General features: G+C 42.9%; 1 protein-coding gene across 2 annotated transcripts in view; it reads left to right on the top strand.

Moving 5' to 3' along the window:
* The first annotated feature begins 3,207 nt into the window (after nucleotides 1-3,207).
* The window catches only part of daam2 (dishevelled associated activator of morphogenesis 2), a 108,414-nt gene continuing 87,982 nt past the window's right edge, over nucleotides 3,208-23,639 (top strand). For both annotated transcript variants that reach the window (XM_039785647.1, XM_039785645.1), the window contains exon 1: nucleotides 3,208-3,383. The gene's annotated coding sequence lies outside the window, so the exon portion shown is untranslated. The remainder of the gene's footprint in view (nucleotides 3,384-23,639) is intronic.

The raw sequence follows: 23,639 nt of genomic DNA, 5'->3' as shown, positions 1-23,639 counted from the left end.
GTTACTGATTTTGTTATCTTGAGATAACGATACAATAAGCATTGCATAGTTATCTTGAGAAAACAAAATATTGTTTCCTCTTATTAGTTATAATGTTTATCAGAGATCAGAGCTGATGCCGACGTCCACTTTTCAAAGTAAGGTGTTAAAAAAGGGCAAGAACTTCCTGACATAAACTGCTCTTCACGTGTAAAATTGGTGGAGTTGCTCTTTAAGGTTTTTCTAATTCAACATTGGATACAAATAATGTATTAATGGCCGCTATTCTGGCTGTTCTTTATCCACGTTTGAGGCTGATAGAGAGATATGTTTCAGCATGTGTAATGCATATGTATATGCATGGACGGTGCATTGCATGTGTGCGTGTCTTCAAGTTTCACTGTACACAAAAGCATGTGCGCCTGTGTGTATGTGCATACTACATGGACATGTGTGAATTCAGTTAGCGCCATTTCTGTTCTGCCAGACACCCCTGAGATTCTGAGGTGTCGACTGGACCTTGTCACATCTGCAGCCCCGTCAAATCAAGATTGTCTGCAAACACCCTGGCCCCTGTCTGATAGAGGCTCCCAGAATCCTCCTGTAACTACATCTTGATTTGTATGCCTTGACACTCCAGCATTGTCAGAATTGAGGCTTTCCCATGCTAGATCCTGAAGTCCAAAAGCCTCATGTCTTCCAAACTTTGAAAGAATTCCAAACGTACTTTAGCAGCGACTTTGCCTCGGCCTGTTTCCCACTGGTCTCTCTGAGGTCAGCGTAAAACCTGGAGTAACTAACTCTGAGCCTCGGTCAGATATTCCAACAAAGTTACTGTAACTGGAAAAATACTTCATTTGTGGTGGCGTCACTAAAGACACTGTTCCCTGTGACATGGCAGGTTCAATTGTATAATATCATATGACATATATTTGTCTTCCAAACTATAGAATGGTTAAGATAAGTCTGAACCGACTCCTGGCACCATATAAAGTAAACCTCTGGCATGATGTGTGTATGTGCGGTGCGTTTCTGTGTGTGTCCGCATGTCGCCAAGTCTAATTCACTGACTGAGTTTTGGGGGTCAGGCTAAAAGGTTCAGGTTAAAGTTACTGACAGAGTGTCATTATCTGACATGAATCTAACTCCCCTATGATATACTATCCGCTCTGGATTATAGATTTGACCTCCCCTTGGTTTTGCCAAATTGAAGAGATTAATGGAGGCCTATTGCCTGGTTTTCTCCCAAGGGTTGAATCACTCGCTTCTACTGGATAATGTCGTCCTGGCTTTGACAGGCCAAGCCGCCGAGCTCCTAGACAGCTCTTTTTACTCCTGAAACTTTAGTCAAAGAGTAGACATCTGACAAACTTGACACTTAGCTGACACAATTATTTCTCACCAGATAGTGAAACAACTCACTGATACGTGCTAAAAAAAGATCATAAGCTGTCTTTACATATTTAAAGTCACATAACAAGTACATGAGGATTTTACTCAGTACAGTTCTGTACTATTTTGTATGACAGTGTTAGATAGTGCTAAGAGCTTGGCAAACTATGTTGTACTAATAGCATGAAGGTATTTATGGAATCACAAAGGATGCAGGTAGCAGCAATGCTTCTACTTTCATTTTGACACCACATAACTTTTATGGTTTGCTGTCATATTAACATCTAAATTGCTTACTGGCAAATCTTTATGTCTTTCAGCTGCTATTTAAATGACATGAAAAGCATAAATTTACTCTCTGGCCATGAATATGTAAATGGAATTGTCTCACACACATCACAGTGGGTCGTGTTTCGTTCTCAAACATATGAAATTAGTATTGTTTTCCATGTATGAGCCCAGGTCAAAGTGGTTGCCCAGAATTTGCAATTAATGAAGGATTACGGGCTGTGAGGAGATCAAAACACAGCCAGCCACACAGTTTCTTCATATTTCAGAGGATTAAATGCTTAGCAGCTGGGGAAGCAAGACCTTTACTTTATGTTTGGGAAACCGTTTTGGACCTTATTTCGTTGGATCTGAAGCACATTTGAACCTGTTTATAACTTACATCAAGTTGCTTGTAGTCACACACGTATTACAGTACATATATTTACGACTGTAGTAGGATTTGTGGTAGACTTATTGTTTCACATGATGTTAGCTTCTATATTACTTTGCAAACACGTATTGCACTTTACCTACAGGGAGCATTTCAGTGCACTGCAGTAACATGTTATTGGCTGCTTGGTTATTTATTTGGTAGCAATGGAAACATGAAACCCACTATAATGCCAGAGTTATGAAATGAAAGATAATGTTCAGGGCTAATTTAAGATCACTTCCATACTGTGTCCACATATGTTTGTTTTTTCAATACATGAAAGTAAATATGATTTGAGAAGTATTTTAAAGTTTAATTTACAAAAAGCAAACAGAGAGATTAAAAGGGGATGTATTTCTATTGTTGTGGTATATAAATCATGGAACAATGGCAATATCAATTTGAAAATGCAACTGTGTATGCAATTTGAAAATCCCCTGGATAGCTCACCTGGCAGAGTGGGCGCCCCGTGTACAAAGGCTCAGTCCTTGTGGCAGCTGCCGCAGCTTCAACTCGACCTGATGCCCTTTGCTGCATGTCATCCCCCCCTTCTCTCTCTCTCCCCATTTCCAAAAAATAATCTTTGAAAATGTGCACCTCTCTTTTGTTTTGTTTTTTAAGAAAATGGTTTGTAATGCTATTTTTGAGGGCTACAAATGTGATTAACTCCCTTGTTTCTTTACTTCTATTTTGTTTTTGCCTATCCCTTTCCTTTGAGGTGAATAGATGTAATCGATAAGAACCTAGGATAGGCATATATAAGCTTTCGCTTCAGCCTAATCCTTCTCAGTCACTATTTACTTTTATAGTTTACACTGTGATTTGTATATACTTATTGTTTTATGATGACTGAATGATCAACTACTAACCTACTAAAACAAACTATAAAAAAAACAATGGCAACAAGATAATGAATTATTAATGTAAAGAAATTAACATTGTCTTTAAATGTTTCAGTTAGATTTTGATAGTAGGCATCCTCACCTTCAACACACACACACACACACACACACACACACACACACGCGCACACACAGGGATTGACAGACAGACAGACAGACAGACGGACAGAGTGCGGTAGCTTTAAGAGGGGGGCGTGGTGCTGCTGTTTTGACCGACTTGTCAGTCCCTTCACTCCCCACTATCATTCAGCTGAATGAACAGCCTCGTACAGTCAGAGCAGGGCATTCGGCTCTCTATTTATTCAGCCCCGCCGCGAGAGACTGAATTTGGTCCTGTTCGTGTGGTGACAGCGACAAGGGATTATTATTATCGAGCAGTAACCGTTTCTCCGCAACGAAGCCGGGAGGTAAGTTTACAATTTCACTGAAAACCTAATCTAAATTTAAGCGGTACCTGCCTAGCGTAGGCTACCTTGTGATGGTGCTTTCCCCCTTTCGGCGACCGTGGAAGCAAAGGGAAGCCATCAACTCGAAACGGTCACAGTGAAGCCTAGATACGTGAGCTACATGGAGCGTTAGCTGCGTTGGGTAATGTAGCGTTTTAAAATAAGATGTAGCCTACGCACCACTCCTATGGTTTAAGATGAAAATGTGCTTTGCCTCGCTGCTGTTTTTTTTTTTTTTCTTCTGAGTATCGTGCCAATTAACAGCCAGCACCTGATGTGTAGCCTGTCAGTGCGCTGGATATTAATTACGGAGCATGATTAATGGCTTATTATCACCTGCTTTCTATCAAATCACCGGTATAGCACGTTATTGGCCACCATTAGTTGCGAATTGGTTAGTTTTATAAGCAGTTCTGCGCCCGACAGTCACATGAATCTGCCTCCACCGATTTGTTTTTGTAGTTTTTTGATGTTGGTGACATTATCATTTTAAGTAATTAATATCGATATGTCATCAAATGATGCGCAATGCCATTGATCTCGATATTTAGGCGGTTGTGCGTTCACGGGCTCCATGGACATTTGATTTCCTTTGAGCATCCAAAGAGGGCGCTGCGTCACCTCAGCTGCTCTGTCATCACGGTGCCTGCCTTAGTCATAACCTAGGCCTACTGCAAAAAAATAAAAATAAATATAGTCTATTCATAACAAGGCATGATGTGTAGTGTTGAGTCTTACCATTCATTTTTGATCAAATCAAGTTTAATAAAAAAAATTGTGAGTGAGATTCTCCCTCCCCTCCAAAAGAACATACCAATCTTAAAAAATAGATGTATGAAAATAAACCAGGATAAGGGGAATTATATCACCTCTTTGGGAAGATATTTTCTTCCTTTTGAGAATATGACTTTCATACTCAAATCAGAATAAATGGCTTGTGATGACTCAGGCAGCGATTCCTCCTGAGCTAAATGTGGCTACAGCAACTTTTCAGCTTTCCACCCAGACATCAGCGTGTCAAAATATACGTCTTTGTTCCAAACATTCTTCTTTGCTCTGAACATTCTCCATTTGTAATCAGGAAAATGAATGTACATACTTGCACACTTGAGGGGGGTGCATCCATACCTCTTAAAGCTCACAGTAGTAGTCAGTTTATAGGATGGGAAGGCATCAAGAGCTATTTAATCTGAACATCTGGCAGTGATGCAGCATTGGCTCCTCTCGGTCAGTTGTTGAAGCTTTACAATCGCTGCACTATGCTAAGCACAAAATCATCCCCTCCTGCTGGCACACACGGCTTTGCCTAAGGAGTACTTAGCATCTGCTACATTCCTCCTACTGGATCAAGATTGTGCTGCTTGGGAGCGACAACTAAGCCACAGTGATCAGTAACTGTTTTCCGGCCACAGTTCAGAGAAATGAGAATACAAATAAAAACGATTTATGGGTGAAAGGATCGGAATGGATTATGACATAGAAATTGCATTTTAATCATGCTAACCCGTTGGGGGTAAGTGGCTCGCAGGATTTGTCCATGTAAGGCTGCTGAAGGAATTTTTTTTTTTTTAACAATGTGTAATGCCCATACTTTACAGGCATCAATAGGCTGCCCACTGAACCCCACTGACTTGCGTTAATGGACATCAGCTATGGATGGATTTAGTGAAAAGCCGATGCACTATAGCCGGCTGTATAGCAGAGCTACAATCCACTGAGCTTTTAATACGCTTTTAAGCTTTTTCACAGGTTCAGCTTCAAGCATGTAAAATCATACATGTAAAACCGGAATATTTGTCTATTTACTCTTAAGTCAGCCCAGGGCAGCTGTTGCAGCAATTTGGCTGGAGTATTTTTAGGTCCGCTGTTTTGATTATAGCACATAATCCTTGTCCAGCTACCTGTGTGTTTTTCAGAAGGGAGGGAGGAAAGAAAAATAGGTCTGACATCCAAAAGCAACAAGGCCACTGGGCTGAGGTGTTCTGCCTCTGGCTGTGCCCCTGCTGACTGAGCGGAGGGTTAGAAGCTTTGGTTGTGTGTGCGTGTGTTTCTGTGGCGGAAGGATGGACTGGAAGCCTTGCTCAGCTCAGGGTGGCTGCGTGTGTGTTACCAGGTATCGGGCGGCCACACACGGCTGTGGTGTGTGTGCCCAGTCGAAGCCCCTCTGCCACAGGTAAGGTTGGCCAGCAGAGGAAAGACAGGGCCATTGTTCCCAACCAGCCAATGAGGCAGAAGTTGACTCCCTTCCACCAGAGCCAGATGTTTTGGTTGGCAATTGCTTTTGCCCGTTGGGGCCAAAGGTGAGAATTTGGTATGGCAGGATGGGGCAGGAGGTGAGGCAGGGCGGAGGCATGTGCTTGGCGCATGGAGGACTATGCTTCTCAAATCTTCTGCATCTTTTGTGCAGCCTTCAAACACACATCTGCTGTCAATTCACTGATCCAATGTATAATTTGTCAGAGGCACTCGGATTTAAGATGTACATTGTTTGTGGTCCAAGTATGACGTTTTAATAAATCAGTCTGCAACAGAAACTGTTCATCACATCATCTTAAAAAACACTGACACCCCGTGTACAGCACTTGCACCCTTACAGTTCATCAACAAGCATTCCAATTCAATGGCTTAGTTATCGCTCTACCCTACAAGCCTGCCAGCAGCTGGCCCTTCTTGTTCCTTTTTTACCCTTACCGTGCGTTGATGGACATCGGAAAAACGTTTTTCCAAGTGAAAACGTCACCATTCGCGTAACGTCCTGTGGGAATCAGAGGTGGGGAACTCGGGCTGGATTTGGATAACAGAGTTCCCAAGTTGGTGACGCGTTGTTGACAACTGACGTTTGATGGAGGCGACTTTGGTTCACTGAACATATTTCAATGATAATAAACTGTTTATTGTGGACAAATGCCTCTGCCAAGAAACATGCACACATAATATGTTTAAAATTATTCATAAATAGGCCTATGTATAAAAAAAAAACCAACACATTATCTGTGTCTTTTCCCGTTGGTTGTCCTCCAGATAAAACAAACAAACACCTGCCGATGTGCTGTTTGGATGCTTGTATAAGAAAACAGCAGCAAATCTTTTGTTATTGTGGCCTCCATGTTTTCACACACCTGATGCTCTCGGCTACGGCCAACCGTTGGTGGCAGTCATGCAAAAAGTTGTTATGCCAAACGCCAATATAACAGAAGAAGAAGAACGCGCATCCCGACCATGTTGAACGCTGCCAGTCGGAAAAACAACGTAACCAGGGGGGCGGTGCCTGTTATTCCGAGTTGGCATGAACGCAGCATCAACTCCTCAGTGGCCACAGTGCACGTATAAGGTCTCATGCCAGTCTCTGCTCCAGCCCACTCTTCTCTTTGTGTGGTGGATAGGCAGGCAGCATGCTGGCTTACTGTATCTGTGCAGAGTTTCTGGCACAGAGTGTCTGAGGCTGGGAGTAATTAGCTGTGAGGGTATAATCCTATACCAGGCACAGTGCTCTCCCTTCTTCTCCTCCCAATCCTCAGTCACAAGTGGTTATGACCTGCCAAAACCCCACCTCTCCTACTTTACAAGCATCTTCATTTATGAGTTTGTGTAAAAAAAAATAAATAAAATGGTTTGGTTCACAGATTTGTTTTTTCAGCAGGGGGGGCAACCATATTTTTACACCATGAATTCCACTTACTTAGCCGGCACATAGAGGGCCAAATCTCTGAAGAAAAGTGCACATCTATTGCCTGCACACTAATGTTCTGTCAGTGTGAAATAACAGATTTGGACGTTTTTTTTTTTTTTTTTGAGTTTGAAATGTCTAACTTTTCTTTTACCTCAAGCAATAGCCCGATCTCATCTTTTGTAGAACAGGTCGTGGCCACAGGGCCCAAGTGTGCAGGGCTTTCTCATGGATGGTTGCGACAGACTCTGGTCTGTTTCTCCCATACAATAGTGAGGCTGTGAGGAACCTGAATTGGAAAGGAACTGCAGCATGGCAGGACTGCCCCAGTATGCCAAAGAACCTTGGCATCGGATCAGCCTGCAGGTTATCCAACTGTGAAGCAGTCCTGATATGATCTTAATGTACATTTGCTGGCACCTCACCTCAATAATCTGTACATCTCCGAGATTTACTTTCTCCTTCTGTTAGTCGCATCTTAAAGCTGCAGTAGGTAAGATTGTGAAGAGCCAGGACTTTGCCAACAAATTTGAACATGGACATCTTCTCAGTCCCTCCTCCCTTTCTGCTGCAGCCCAAACCGTCTCCTAAGCCCCTCCCACTCAACGGAGTTTGACAGAACTGCCGGCATGTCAGACAACATGTTCAATAACTAAACACCAACACAACGTTAACTTTACTCACCAACAGTAAAACGATGCTAACTAGCAGGCTACCGTTAGCCATTTCAGCATCATATCAGACCGACCACTGTGCTAACGTTACTATCATCCTCCCCAACATAGCTTTGTGGACTTTTGACTACTAATAACCAAGTGAAAGATAAATCATTCATGGTAATTATGTTACCTGTTGAGAGGAAATGTGGCTACATCTGCATCGTTCTTCAGATCTTTAAAATCCTGCAGCCACGCCACCTCTGAAAAGCCTCTCCAATATTCACGGAGTTTTGGACAACCTTTCTGCAGCTCGTGCGCGGGGAGGGGAGAACGCTATATATGCGTGTGCCTGAGCAGTGATTGACAGGCAGATAGACCACCCCTGTGGCCCTGATTGGAGAAAATCGACCAGGAGCGGTGGAATTTTGCCAATGGCACTACAGGCTGTAGGAGGTGCCAGAGGAGCTGTCTTTTGTTTTTTGTTTTTGTTACATAATTCATGTAGTTCTACTGGAACATAGAGTCAGTTTCAGCAAATATGACAGAAAGTTAGTTTTATAAGACTTATCTACTGCATCTTTAAGTCTAGTTATTGTGGTGTATATGCACAGTTATGCAACTATGAATCTATTCACCCTATAATTGCTTGGAAAAACCAACATCCACGGGTCATGTGTCATACCTCTTTGTCGAAGGAGGAAACCTCTTGTCCAACGGGATCTATTAAACAAAACAGTGCAAAGACACTTTGCATTCTTCCGCTACCCCTCCTCCTCCTTTTTCCTCCTCCTCAATTTGTCCCTATAGTCTAATTTCCTGTCAGTCTCACCACAAACACCCATTCGCTCCCAAATTAAAAAAAAAAAACAGTTACGCAATCATGTGGTTAATTAAAATCTCATAAACCCCAGATACTTTATCATAGGATAGACACCTCACGTTATGTTCTCACAGTTCTGCACAATGTGTCATTGTTAGCCAGGCTTTTGTGCTTTTGCACCACTGTAGTGTTTTTGGAAACAGTAGCTTGCTGCCTTGACGACCTGATTAGACTTGCATGTTTCCACCACTGGTATAATTTGGAGGCAATTTAAGTCTCGGTTTCACCGTGCATTGTTCTGATTTTACGGAGGGGAGCTTGTGGCAACAGTAAAGGTGGTATTTTTGCATGAAGTGTGCATGATGGCCAGATGATTGGCTCTCTCACAGGGAGCAGGTGCTCATGTAAGATTGCCTCTTTAATGTCTTGAGGAATTATTTCCCCATCATTGGGAATGATTTGGTACTGGGGGTAATGGAGGTTGAGAATATCCTAATAAGTCTTAACTTCCTGACCGCTCCCCACCCTTCTTGTTCTCAACCATGGTCCTCCTTTTACTCTCTACCCTCCTTCACCCCCAGACGACTAACTCAATGCAATGGTTGTTTCGGTCCCGTCTCCATGTTGTCACAGGCAATTAGCTCCCGTCAAAATACACTGCTGGACTAAGGGCTGAGACTCGGGCATCCGTACCCCTTGCTCCTGCCCCTACGCTTGGCTAATATTACCCTGAGCTACCGGGAAAGGGCCAGATAGGTTTTGTCAGTAGATGGAAGGGAAAGAAAGGAGGTGGGGGGGGTCCCACCCGGGACCTGTGCGCGTGCTACCTTGCCGAGCACAAAGCAGCTCTTTCACTTGGGATCTGGAGCACATATGGAATCGTTTATCAAACCTCCAGTGCGTCAGCCCCACCCCGTTCTTCGGCTGCAGGTTTCCCCTCACCTCTGCATCTCCGATTCACTTTGCCTATGAAATTTGCTCGACATTCTGCACCTGGAGATGTTCCTCCATCGGCCCTCGATCCATTTCATTTGGTTTCTTGGATGTTTTAGGCACCGTCCATTGGACATAACTAACCACTGGTTTTTGAACCACTAAGGACCACCTGCAGTCATCCACGTGGGGTAGACTTTTGTAGTGATGACTGTATTCATTTTCCAGTTGAGGTTGCCATTCATTCACGGATACTTTTTAACCATGGGAAATAATTATTAAATGCAATAAAAAGAAATAAAGTAATGAATTGCAGTTGCTGGTTTGTTGAACAATTTCAGTTAAGGTTATATGACCGTAGTTTAAGGTCCTGCATTTGGTAGAGTTTGCTTGCCTTTGCTTGCCTTTGCTTGAATGAATTAGTGTCCACACAAAAAGTATAGCAACACTATTTTAATGGTAACACAATGCCAGCGTGACATCATCTCCAAGGATTGGCCTCTAAACTGCACAGCTGGGTGTAGATAACGGAGCAGCTTGGATGTTTATTTTTTCCCCTTCTGCATTCCAGCTTCTTATTTATAATGGCCATGATATCCAGCTCGGGGGGTTACTTCTATAAAAGGAAGTTTGAAGACTTTTGCCGACCCAGTCGAAAGGAGGCTTGCATGCCACATTTTCTCAAGATGTAACCTTTAGATTTCCAGGAGAAAGACATAAATCACACTGAAAAAGACATAAATCGCACTGAAAAAGACATAAATCACACTGAAAAAGAATGGTGAGTTTGGCTTGGGTCAAAGACAGCGGGCTACTTGACTGCAAACACTGCAGAATCGAAACCCAAAGCGATCAGCTCCCTCAGGATCGGTACTGCCTTTTTCGTATCGTCAGTGTGTATCCTCAATAAGGAATTATGAAAAGAAGCCGTGTAAAATGATCGTAACAGCTGCAGCTCTTTGATCAGAGGTCAAAGCTATGTTTTGGTTGAGTTCTCAACACACAGTTAACTGTGGGGAAAGGTGACCATTGACCTGTGACCTGGTCCAACTGCCTGGCTGGCCTTCTAGGAAATAGATTGTGTTTACAAAGACCTTGTCATTATGTGTTCAAGATAACATTCTCTTGACATGTTGGGTTGGGTAGCTAATGGCATTCAATATCTGGAGTCATGTGGCTTTGTTTTGCCTAAGCTTTAACAACAAAGTTCACCCAGTTCCTCTTTAACCCGAGAATTTCCTCTGCTTGCAAACTGAGTAGATCTGGTCCCCGTTGCCAAACTGACGACAAATCATTTGGCCCAGATTGTCTGCCCTAGAGTTTTTATCTTGCATTGTTTGCTTCCCAGGATCAAATCCTTCCTAAATTAGCCTAAACTCCTCAACACTAACAATCCAGATGTCCTCAGTGGCCCGACACCCCATTTAATGCCTAGCAGATGGTATTTGTAGCGGTGGATTGTGCTGAAAACAGATTACCTTAATGAGGTAATTTACCAATGAACTGTGGGTTTGGCCATATCATCTCGTGTAGGCACATACCAGCCCTCTGAGTTTCTAAAATGTACTTAAAGTTACTTACAGGTTAATCATTCCTAAAGGAATGTTCCAGTGAATATCCTTCACAGAACAGTGCTCGTCTATAGAGTGCATTCACCACGAGGGGCCTTTTTCACAAGAGATATAGAAGAGGCATAGCATGTACTTCTTTGGGGCTGTGTTATTGTATCTATCAGATCTCCCTCCTCTTTCAATCCCTCCCTCTTTCTCCTCGGTGGACTAAGGGTCCATTTCGCTGCCCTGTGCGCCTCTGTTTGTGTGTTCAATTGTGGGAAAATCTCTCAACTATCCGTGAGAGTCCCCCGCTCTCTGGACTGGCTTTTTCCCTTGGGGTGCTCCAGGCTCGGAGAGCAGTGCTAGCAAAAGTCCCCCTGTCCTTGTCTTTTGACTCCCAAATCACTTGACTAAGCTGTTTGTATGACCAGTCCCCGTTCCCTTTATAGTCAAGCTCGACAACACCGTTTATCTTTTCAGAAGGGGGGGGGGATCCTTCAAGCTTTTCAGCACCGCGATAAAGAAGCCTGGCAAAAAAAAAAGCACTCCCTACCAATGAATCACTTTAGACTGGTGGCTGAGATCAAGACATAGATGTTGATGTGACACAGAGTTTTGAGAATGGGCCAGGATGTGGTTTGGTTTACTTTGGCTACGCTTGCAGAATATGTCCTGGCTCCAAAGTTGGATATTGAACCTGAGATAGGTAAAGTTTTATAGCTTTTGAGTTTGCAGTTTTGTTAATGAGACTGAATGTTCTGGTTCATGTACAGTATCAGTCATTGGACTGAGGGAGTTGCCTCATTAAACTAAGTTTGTGGCTTTGCATATTTAGTTTGGGACTTCCAATTTTTCCTTTTTTAATGCTTTCAGTTGCCATTGGCATTGATTCGCTTCCATTTTCACATTTGGATACCGTTACTGTTTTTTATTTTCACATCTTGATTCATGGGATTCCCCTGAAATACAGGTCTAGCGTCATTCTTAAAGCTGTACTGCGTAGTTTCTGTCGCCCGCATGAGGAATTCTAAGTAATGACAACGCTGTGGACTCGTCTCCAACCCCACCCCTCCTCCACACAGTAGCCAAGGAGAACACGGAGGATTAAAAACAACATGACGGACTCTTCAGAAGAGGTAATTATCGTCATTAGAGTTTCTGCGTGGGAAATCTTCTGAAAATAGCCACACTGAGAAATCCAGAGAGAGTTGTGTGGAGCTGATAGTCTTCATTAGCTTTGTCGCAACTCATTTGGCAATGGCTTGGATGTAACGGACGTTCATTAATATCAAAAAGTTACGCCCTAAAGCTTTAAGATTCAGAAGCAGCCAATTCAATTAGTCATTTAGCCAAGATTATTTACTTCACGATGGAGCAATTAAAGAAGGCTACAATCCCCTGTTGATCTTTGCTTCTCTTTCTGTGTCTCTCCCATTCCAGGGCATACCTCCATACCAAAAAGTTACACACTAAAGCTTTAAGCACCACAGTAGTGCCGCTGCAAGTTCTTTTCCGAATTTGAATTTCACAATGACTTGCTTGTGTTTGACTCTATAGTGACCAACAAATGGACTGCGTGTAATTCTTTACTGAAGATACGACAGGCTGTCGGATAACCGAGCCTCCCGCCTCCATCCACAATTCAATTTTAAGCAACTGTAATTCACTTTACTGGTGTGGCCACTGTGTGTTTATTGAAGTGATTTAAGGCTGGAGCATCTTAACAAGATTTAAGCTGGAGATGCGTCGCATTCACCAATCTTTTTCCCCCTCTAATCTAACATAATATTCTTAAACCTATCCTCATCTGCAGGGTTTGGAGGCCATAAAACCACACTTTTCTTTTGTCTTTTTTTTTTTTTTGAGCTGAGAAAAACGCCATTTTAAAGGTACAGAAGCAAAACCTCCCCAGTCATCTCACTTTGTTTAAAACCAAGCCATTTACTAAACAGTAAAGCATTCTTTTTTTTTTTAACTTTTGGATTACCAAATGTGGCTTCTGCATCTTCCCATGCATTTCTTTCCAATCATGTAATGACTTCATGGTGCAGTTAAAAGCTCTTAAGTAGAACCGAACGCTGTGACAGGCACTTTTACTGCGTTCTACAGGCTCTCTCCCAGCCTCTAATGAATCATCGGAGCTAAGTGTCATCTCATTGTGTTTGAGCTTTGACATGGATGGGTGAATGCAGTTAAGGATCCAGGAGCGATAACAAACTGTTCTGTCTTTTTTTGGGTTGTTGCTATAGAGTAACTAAACCGACAAACCCCATCTGAACAGTGGACCCGAGCCATAGATCCTTCATCCCCGGCAAGTTCTTTTCAAAAACTCCTTTTTCGCCAAGTGACAAACTGCGTGGTTGGTAACAACTAAAGCATTTAGAGGCCGTATGAATAGGGGGTCTGTCTCAGGAGAGGCTTGTTGAAATGGGGCCTTCTGCTTGTATCCCTCCGGCGCGGCAGATTGATCATGCACAGGTTTTGGGCTGGCAATGCACTTCAAATGGACTGATAAAAGGCAGGGTGTTTTTTTTTTTTTTATTCTTTTTTTTTATTTGTGCTGTGTGATCAACTGTGTCCTTTTCTCCAGATTTAGCATCTGTGGGTCTTCTTCGTCATCCGTGAGCACTACCGGGCCATCCCGTCCACCCTTTTACTTCCGTTGTTCTTACGTTCACCTGTAAAGCCGACCCCTAATCCTCCCTTTATTACCTCCTGTTTTTCTTGTGAAACCGTGATTCTCAAAAAGTTCCTCTTCTCATCTCTCGCTGATCAATACTGATGTAAAACGCAGGTTCTCGTTTAGGATTTGGGTCTTCTTTCTATTTTTTTTCCCCCAAGTTTTGCAGATGGAGAGATGGGGAGGAAGCCTGTTAAAACGGTTTCCATCCTCCTCTCATATACACTCCATCACTCCCTTGTGGTAAATATCACATGTGGACATCAGGTGACCTCCTTGGTGCTGTTCCCTTGGTTACTGGGATACTGATCCTGCCCCCCCCCCCCCTCCCAATCTCCCGCTTTCTCCTCTGCATCGTGCAGCAGCCTCTCAGAGCCGTGTGCTGTTTTCCTTCTCCTTCCACTTGTATAAGCCAGGAGACTATCTGCCATCAGCATTCAGGAAGTGTGGGGGTAAACAAACGACAGGATCCAGCAAGGGGGAAACTCAAATGACCCAGCCACGTCCTAGCAACCGTGGAGTGCGAGTTATTTTTGGTGGTTTCGGTATCTATGTGCATTGTGTTCATAAGGGGTTGTTTATGTTTGTTTGTGGTGGGGCAAACTCATTTTAATCACATGGGGTTAGAAAAATGAAGCAGGGGTTCAGCTTCCTTTTTTCATTTGGAAGTTTCCTCCCTGACCGTGCCAGATGGCATGTGATGCAAGTTTGTTTCCGTCCTGCCATTGACAAATTTGTCATTTTAGAGTGTATTCACTTCAGTTCTCTGCTACACCGTGGTTGTGTAGCACTCTTCTGACTCCCCTCCACTAATGTGCTGTTGGCAGTGGTTGCTGTGGCCAGTTTTGCCATCACCGGTGTGCAGTTAAAAGGACACTGGTTTGCTTTTTCAAATGTCAGCGTGAGGGGGAAAAAACTAAAATGCAGATCTAGAAAGCGAAAAGCTCTGCAGAAATGTCTGTCTGTGTGCACGTGTGTGTGTTGAAAGGTCCATTCTGTCAGCAATGTAGTGATGGAGGTGTGTGTGTGTGTGTGTGTGTGTGTGTGTGTGTGTGTGTGTGTGTGTGTGTGTGTGTGTGTGTGTGTGTGTGTGTGTGTGTGTGTGTGTGTGTGTGTGTGTGTGTGTGTGTGTGTGTGTGTGTGTGTGTGTGTGTGTGTGTGTGTGTGTGTGTGTGTGTGTGTGTGTGTGTGAGAGACCATCTGACTGTTTTTACCCACACAGGAATTGGCCTGCATTAAAGTTACTTGAGGCTGATATATTTTCTCTCTGTCTCTATCTGAATGAACAGCTTGGCTGGAGTGCCCATTTTCATGCGGCATCAGCGCCTACAATATATCTTCAGGCAGTTATCCCTCTACAAAATTGCTTTTTAAAGTCCAATCTCCCTCCATCATCAAACCCCCTTTCTCTCTCTTTACCCCCTACCTTCACATTGTCCAGCAGCCGCGCGGGGGATAAGCTGTGCCATGTAGCGTGAGAAGACTGAAAGACATTCGTGATCATCAGAGAGACGGAGGTGAAATGGGGGATCGCAGTGGCAGTGATGCTACTGGACTGTAACCATGCCCTTGACCACATCTACTGGGATTGACGCTTACTGTGGGGGGGGGGTGGATTAGAGGTATTAGGCAGACAGATTGGACCCTTGGTGCAGACATTTAATGCTGCTATATCAACCCATATACACATGTACTATCCTGCTGCGCTGACAAACAAAATCCCTTAAATGCACAATTCCTTGCCAGAGTGATTGGGGCTGTTACAATGGCACAGAGATGAGCTTTTAATATGTAAGGAATATGGATGGGTTTTTTTTTTTTTTTTTTTGGTGGTTGTGGGATACCAAGAGCCAGAGGGAAGTGAAATTTTGGACAATAAGTCGAGCTGTGTTTATTAACTTAAATCCTTGCTGTAATAATGACTCCAATCCAATTAGTCAATGAGAATTAAATGAGATTTTCCAATTTGGACCTGCTGTTAAGTACATTTTAAAGGCAAAGCACTTGCCTATCCACCAATAAGGTGTTGCCATATTGTAAACAGTCTGCAATACAATACTAGCATGATGTACATTAGGGGTGGCGAAAAATTATCGATCCTTAAATCGCGATTCTCTCTAGAACAATTCGATAAGTTAATAGTCGATTTTAAAAAGAGTGATTCTTATTTAAAAAGTAAAAAAAATCAGAAAACAGAGTGACTGAAAGAGGATGGGGTAATGGACAACAACTTGGAGTGTAGGCAAGAGTGCAGAAAATAAAATCACAAAAGGCCAAAGGGGAAAAAAAAAAATAATAATTAAGCAAAACACATATAGGCTGTTATACTTTATCACATTACATCTGACCACCTCATGTTACATGTTCTAAGAGGCCAGTTATCCACCTTTTTAAACCTGATTGAGCCTCTGACATGGAAGATCACTGGGAGAGAAGGTGACTTTCACAAGCAGGTTTAAGGCTTAAGCATGGAAGGACTACAAAATCAAAACCTCAGTAGACAAAACATTTCATTAAAACTTGTGTGTGACAAATATGTCCAAATCTAAGCTTTGTCTAGCTGCTTTGTCTAGGAAGTGATTCGCAAACTCAGATTTCTATGTATATTTTTAGAAATCACGCATGGAAATGTACATAAAAAAAAAAAAAAATTGTTGCATCGATAATCGGTTTAGAATCGAATAGTTGACCTCTGAATCGGAATTGAATCGTGAGGTGCCAAGAGATTCCCACCCTTAATGTACATATACTCCCAAGTTCAAAGATTAAAGGGAATATTTCATGTATTTCACAGTATCTCATCTGGATCATCTTGCTTTTTAAAAAAAAACAACCATACATTTGTACATGGTTTCTAAAACCGCCTTGCCTTTCTCACTCTAACCCCCTTTCTTGAATCACCACCACTCTTATGCTGGGCCCTGATTTTTACTGCCAGGTTGTCTTGACAACGGGCCGCAGTACATAAACCGGGGCGATGTTTGGGGAACGCAGCAACGCAAGGCAGGACATCTTGTGCATTCTTTATCTCTCAACCCCTCAGATGGTGCTCCCACAGTCCTCTGTGGGGAGAAGGAGCAAATGGAAGCCTTTTATTTTTCTATCCGGTCCTTTTCCACCTTTTTTATTTTATTTTATTTTTTTAAGCCAGAGATAAACAGAATCTTTGAGGTCCAGACACCCCATGCCTCCTCACAGGTATTTGGAAGAACATGAAAGGAAGCAAGGGAGAAATGGTTTGTAAAAAAAGTAGAATAAAATGTCTCGTATAGTGCCATGCAACGTAAGATTAGATTCACTGCTGAGCGCACATCCTCCACTTCCACCATGTATAAACCTACACTCGCGTATAGCACACTCTCACACCCTACCCGTCATTACCTTGCCTTCCTGAAATTCCATCCAAGGGCTCGAGGAAGAGGAAATGGATCTGCTGATCAGAGGCCTGCTGGTCTGGCCCATGGAACAGAATGGAGGGAAGAAGCCCTGCTGGGATTCATTTGTCGCTTACATTTGAACACACACACACACACACACACACACACACACACACACACACACACACACACACACACACACACACACACACACACACACACACACAACACAGTTGACAAAGTATTAAAACAGACGCTGATCATAAATCTGTCTCATGCTTTTGGCTACTGGTCAGTGGTGCAATACATTTCCCAGACTTATCTTCTCCTCTTATTTTTTTTTTTCATTAGAATCCACTTCTACTCAAACTTCAAATGTAATGGTATATCAATTGTCAGTACTTTTATTTTTTTTAATTTTTTGCAGTCGTGTATTTTTAGCTGTGGTATTCCACTTTGGCAAACGGTTGCAGACACCTCTCCAGCTTGGCTTGGCTTCCTTATTTTTTCACCGTTGACTCCGGTAAAACTAGAACTTCTAGGCCAAAAGCTGAGTAAGCCATTTTGGCCATTTTGGCTCCCCTAAGAAATGGTGCCACTCCAAGGAGGCTGTTGACGGAGGACGAGCATGAAGTTGCTTTTGAGCCCTTTTTCCCCTGTTCTCTCATTGATCTGCTCCCTTCTTCCTTTCATCCCAGTCTCGACAATCAATGCTCATGATTACTGAAATGGATGCTTCGGGCTGCGTTTAAAAGAAAGAGGGTGAAGTTGTGAAGCAAGGTCACGGAGTTCTCTTTCGTGTCACGTCCTGCATCTCAGAGGGCAGGCGTGTTAACGGTCTATGTGCACCATGCCAGTTCCCACTACAGTCCTACTGTCTTCAGGAGGAGAAAAAAGAAAAAAGGCAGACTCATTGTTCTACGAAGGAAAGTAAGATGCAGGGAGAGGAAAAGCTGCAGGGGAAAAGAATGCTGACCCACATTTTTGTTGCTGCATGCAATGGGACAACAACTTGAGGCCCAACCTGACCATTTAACTTAAATAGCTTGTAATCTGAACAATGTGTGTTGATTGTACGCCGCCAGTGCAGATGTGATTAACCCAGATTTGTACTACAGGGGTCAAGGCTTTATTTTTTTAAATTTTTTTTTTTCTCGGAGCAGGTTTTCATCCTGTGGAGGCCATCAAATGGGACAACTTGTCTTCACTCATAACCTGCACACACATTTCTGCAACGCTATGCATTTTTAAAGCCTGGGTAAGGAAACATCCGCACTACATTAAAGGTCCCATGGCATTACAATTTCCCTTTTTATGAGTTTTATTTTTTTTATTTTTATTTTTATTTTTTTTAAACATTAATATGCGTTCCCCCAGCCTGCCTATGGTCCCCCAGTAGCTAGAAATGGCGATAGGTGTAAACCGAGCCCTGGGTATCCTGCTCTGCCTTTGAGAAAATGAAAGCTCAGATGGGCCGATCTGGAATCTTCTCTTTATGAGGTCATAAGGAGCAAGGTTACCTCCCCTTTCTCTGCTTTGCCCACCCAGAGAATTTGGCCCACCCATGAGAGAGAGACATCATGGCTTTCAAACAAGCAAAGTGTCAGTTTGTCAAGGCCACCTAGGCAGCTAGGATCAGCTTCAGGCATGAATGTAATCAGTTGAATGTTCTCATTAGTGTACTAATACCAACCTGTGTTTGTCAGAGCAAAGGGGTTAGATTTCAGCTGATGAGCACTAGCTCACCACGCCTCTTATGAGGAGAGATTCTTGTTTGTTAACTTAATTTCATAAGCAGCAGAAAATGAACTGGAGATCATCTTGCAATGGGATCACACCGGCCGTGACTTTTTTTTAATTTTTTTTTATTCTGATTTCAACTAACCCTTTTTTAAAGTTTTGTGACTAGGGTTGGGTATCGTTTCCCCACCCCGATATCGGTGCTGCTACGATACTTTAAAAATGGTGGCGGTGCCTGAACCGATACTTAAAAAAATAAATTAAAAGTTTAAAAAATATTATTAAAAAAAAGGAGCACACTGACAGTCGGCGACTTTAAAAAACGGCTTGTTTACCGCTAAGGCCATTTGGTCGAAATTAAATGATTTATAAGTAATAACAATAACTTATTTCACCAGTAAATTGCTGTTAAAGGACAAAAACAACCACGAGATGGGAGGAGTGGAGAGAGGGTAATTACAATAACTTTGAATGCACCACGAGGCTTAGGCTACCGGTTTCAGTGAATGCAGCGTCAGTGTTTTTCAGACGGTTACGTCCCGCTGTTGGAATCCTCAAAAAAAAAGTCCTACAGTGAAATACAGTCACACTTTACACCGTTTAACATTAGCTGTCAGAATTTTAACCTTGTTCAATCCAGCTGCTAGCTAACTGTAGGCTAACGTTTCCTGCTGTCAAGTGTAGTCCGAACTAGCGTCGCATGCAGCGACGTTTCTGTTGCCTCCAATGTCCGTTTTGGAGCATCAGAGAAAAGAGCAGGCATTTCAATGGCACCGAAATGAGGCACCGAAATCCGCGTTGCTATTCGGTCCAGTAGATACCGGTCGCGCCATATTGGCACCGGGTCACGGTACCAAATACCATTTGTGACCGCTATTGCGGTGGCAAAATCTGTCCACGGGCAGATGTATAAACACCTGGCAAAATCACTGAAAACCGCTCCTGGGGTAGTTCTGCTAGAGTAGGTATCTCCAGGGTTGTGATAGACCGATTTTATCGGATGGCTGATGTATTGGGCCGATATTTGCGTTTTTACGTGTATCGGCATCGCAGATATTTCTTTTTTTCTTTTTCCCGGCATTATTTACAGACAGGCGTCCACAGGCAGCTCTGTGTTGCTGGAGACGCTACAGTTCACGTGTAGACCATGCACTGCCCCTCCCCCCCACTAGCAGAGTCCAGCACCATGGCAGTCTTAAATTCCAAATCAAGCACTTTATTTCATAGGCCACTTTTCAGGTTTATTGTTTTCTTAAATTATTTAAATGTGTTAACAAAGGACGTTTTGTGATGACCTTATTATAGCGGTCTAATAATAGGTCAGCAAGCAATGCATCATCAAGGCTGTGTTGTAGATGTTGATGAAAGCCTTTTACCCTTCCACAGTTAACCATATGCAGTGCACCCATCCATGTGATGCACATTGCGCACATAATTAGAGTGATATGAATGTAAGATGATTGCAGAAGTGACACTGATCTGTGTTTTTGTTTTATTATTTTTAAAGAAATGGCATCACACAAATCTACAAATCCAGTGTGACAGGATTTACATTTTTATGATGTAAATTGAGGGAGCAAAAGCAACATTGGCTCAAGAAAATCAGAAGCCCGTATCGGTCATCGGCTAAGGCTGATGGGGAAAAAAGGGTAAAGAAAATAAAAAATAAAAAATCTGAATCGGCACTAAAAAATCCATATCGGTCGATCCCTACTCCAGGGCAAAATTTTTGCCTAAATGACACACATACGCACAGACTCACAAGGTAAGATCAATACCAGCCACACTCTGTCGTGGCTGGTAACAAGCATGCAGGACTGACTTCAGTGTGTGTCATTGAGAAGCCAGATGGGTATCAGGGGCACGTGGTGCTGGGCGTGTGTCTGCCGCTCCAGGAGCCTGCCATGGGCTCAGCTGGCTTTAATCAACACCATCAGTTACCCCTCTTGCGGGTAATCGGGACACAATGGGTCCCCTCAACAACACTCCCCTCCACCTCAGCTCCCCCAACACCAGTCCACACTGCATGGTACTATGTATTTACATTGTCTCACCAGCTCATTCACTCATTATCTTACACATACAGTAGCTTAAAGGATGGTAAGTTTATAACAACTTGAGTTTATTTTCATAGATTTGGCCATAATTTCTATCGGTTGTTATAACATTGTACTTCCCAAAATAATTGCTGAGACCCGGAAGTGCCACCAATGGCAAAGATGACCCAAAACTACTCAAATATCTTCAGAGTTGTTCCAACTAAATCTGAATTATCAGAGTGTTCTATCTGCATTCAGTGTACAGAGTTAAGCGGTGTACTATAGCACATTGGCAAATGTGGTTGATTATTCTGCAGCCGTGATATCTCTTTGTGCACTGTAACGTAGACGAGAGGGATTGGAGTGAAGGAGATAAAATTTTAAGATTAGTTTCTGGATGATTTTGAAGTGCAAGTAATGTTGACGGTGGGCAGGAGTAGTCCTGGGTAGTCCTGATCCAGCCCTGATATTATGCATTTCAAGGATCTTTTGCCTCGGTATGTTCCTCTCAGCCCACTGCAGGAATGTCTTGACCTGGGGGACAATGTTGTAATCCACTGGTGACACCACTGAGTAACTTTTAGGGAGCCCCTTCTCAGCTGGTGAACAGGATGTGGCAAAGGGCTCTTTAACGTTGGGGGGGGGGGGGATAGTAAATCAATGCCATAACATGTCTGACCCTTCCCATCATATAAAAGGCAGCTGGACAGACAACACGAGGCACGTGTGCTCAAGTGATGCTGATAGGTCGAGGGTTGACTGTTATCTGGCAAGTTTTCTACACACATCTGCTGCATGATTGTAGGGGCAATCCTTTAAATTTGCTACATTCTCAAGCTCATGGATCCATTGATGCGGCTAAAGGTGTTCTGTGGATGTGATGTGATTTTTCTGTTTTTATTCTTAAAGATACGGTTTTCCTCGTCAACTATTGGAAACTTGTTTCCTTCAACATTAAGACGTGATGATCACAGGATTTGTATTGGAATGGACAGGGGCTCAGAACAGGCTGCTCTGACCTACTGTAGAGATAAACAGGAAGTGGTTGTTATTTTGTCCTTTCTGGAGAGCTCCTTCAGTGTAGTGCACTGTGGGGGGGGAAAAAAAATAAAAAATACAGCAAAGCCATCATTCTAAGCATTACATCTACCAAGGAAGAGCGAGATTAAGAAAAAATGGTCAATGTCACTTATTTTCTGCAGCGTCGCTCAGAGTACACTGCGGGTTTAGCCGAGTTGGTTGGAGCCATTATGGTCAAGCCGGACTCACAGGGTTTTAGAGTAAAGTTGTTGGGCTATTTTTATAAATAGCCCAACATTTATTGGGTCATTTAATTATTATTATTATTATTTTTTTAAGCGGCCAGAATAGTTTTTTGTTAGTGGTTTCAAAGGTTTGATCAGTTATTGCTTTTGTTGTTGCATCATTATGCAAATGCATAATTACAGCTGTGACTTTGCTCGTTTCTGCACATTATGACATAAGCTCATCATCATAGCTGCCTGGGCACAGCCTGTTTGTTTGAAGCTCTGACCTTCAATTTTGGCTGCGGGGAACAACAAATGCTCTGATTACCGATTTGCCGGCGCCCTCAGTCTAAGGTAACGTGACCTTGGCTGTTCAGACAGAACCATCTGTGTCCCATGGTGCCACTGGGTTCAAAGAGTTCCCTGCCCATAACAAGAGGTCAAGGGTCAAGAACAAGGGCGTAAGGTCATGGACGCTAACACGCACCTGTTCACATGGGGGCCTCTTTTTGCAGAATAGATGCCTCCCAGATGTTTTTATAGAGATAGAGAGTGTGTGTGTGTGTGTGTGTGTGTGTGTGATCGCGAGTTAGGGTACCCCTTGCTAATGCACTGTTTAGAATTGGACTAAACTTTTTATTTGCACTTCCCAGACATGCTTCACCATACATGGACATGTGCAACGCTTTTGAGGGATGTAATCGCCTTGATTTACATGGTTTTGAATGGATTTTAAGAAGGGACGTCCTTACACCTGGAAAAGATTGAGGACTTAAGTCTTGGGTTCAGGCTGTGGTCAGCAAAGAAGGAAATCATTCGGAAAAGTCCCTCCTAAAAAGATCGGTACTTTTGAGAGTTGTCTTTTGAAAGGCGGGATAAGAAATGGTGATAAATTATTATAATGTCAATCGTTCAGCGGAAGTTGCACTCTGTGGAGAGAAGTCCCCATATCGCCAATATAATAGCAACTGGAATACATAAACCTTTCGAATGGAAGCATCTGGGAAAAGAGCAAGACCCTTTCCTTTCAGTTTTACCATCCCATTACTATTCTATGTCAATCTGTATTCCCCTACATTTACTGTTCACACACCTGGATTCATTGTGGTCAAGAAAAGGAGCAATGAGAAGGGATGTAGAATGAAAGTAAGGTTTTAATGTGGGCCCTTTTGTACTTTGCATCACATATTTCTTAAACCTTAAGGTGTCTTCTATCATAGAAAAATTAATTGTGCATTACAGCATGTCAAAATAGTTGCACTATGAGATGAAATTGTTCTGTTATTATTCAAAGTCTAACAGTGATGGCCTTCATTCCCAAAGATCAAGGCATTACATCACTGGTTAATGTGACGAAGCTGTCATGAGTCAGTCATTGGAAAGCTGGACCATTGTCCAAACATGACAGCATTTGGCTGGCACGTATCCAGGCAGACAGCAGAGGTACTGTGGGAGCAGGCAGTTGGGTGACCTCTGACCCTGCCCAGTCTGCCTTCAGGACA

The sequence above is a fragment of the Perca fluviatilis genome, chromosome 20 (genome assembly GCF_010015445.1).
Source record: "Perca fluviatilis chromosome 20, GENO_Pfluv_1.0, whole genome shotgun sequence".
Taxonomy (NCBI): Eukaryota; Metazoa; Chordata; class Actinopteri; order Perciformes; family Percidae; genus Perca; species Perca fluviatilis.
This window is presented reverse-complemented; position numbering and strand designations above follow the sequence as displayed.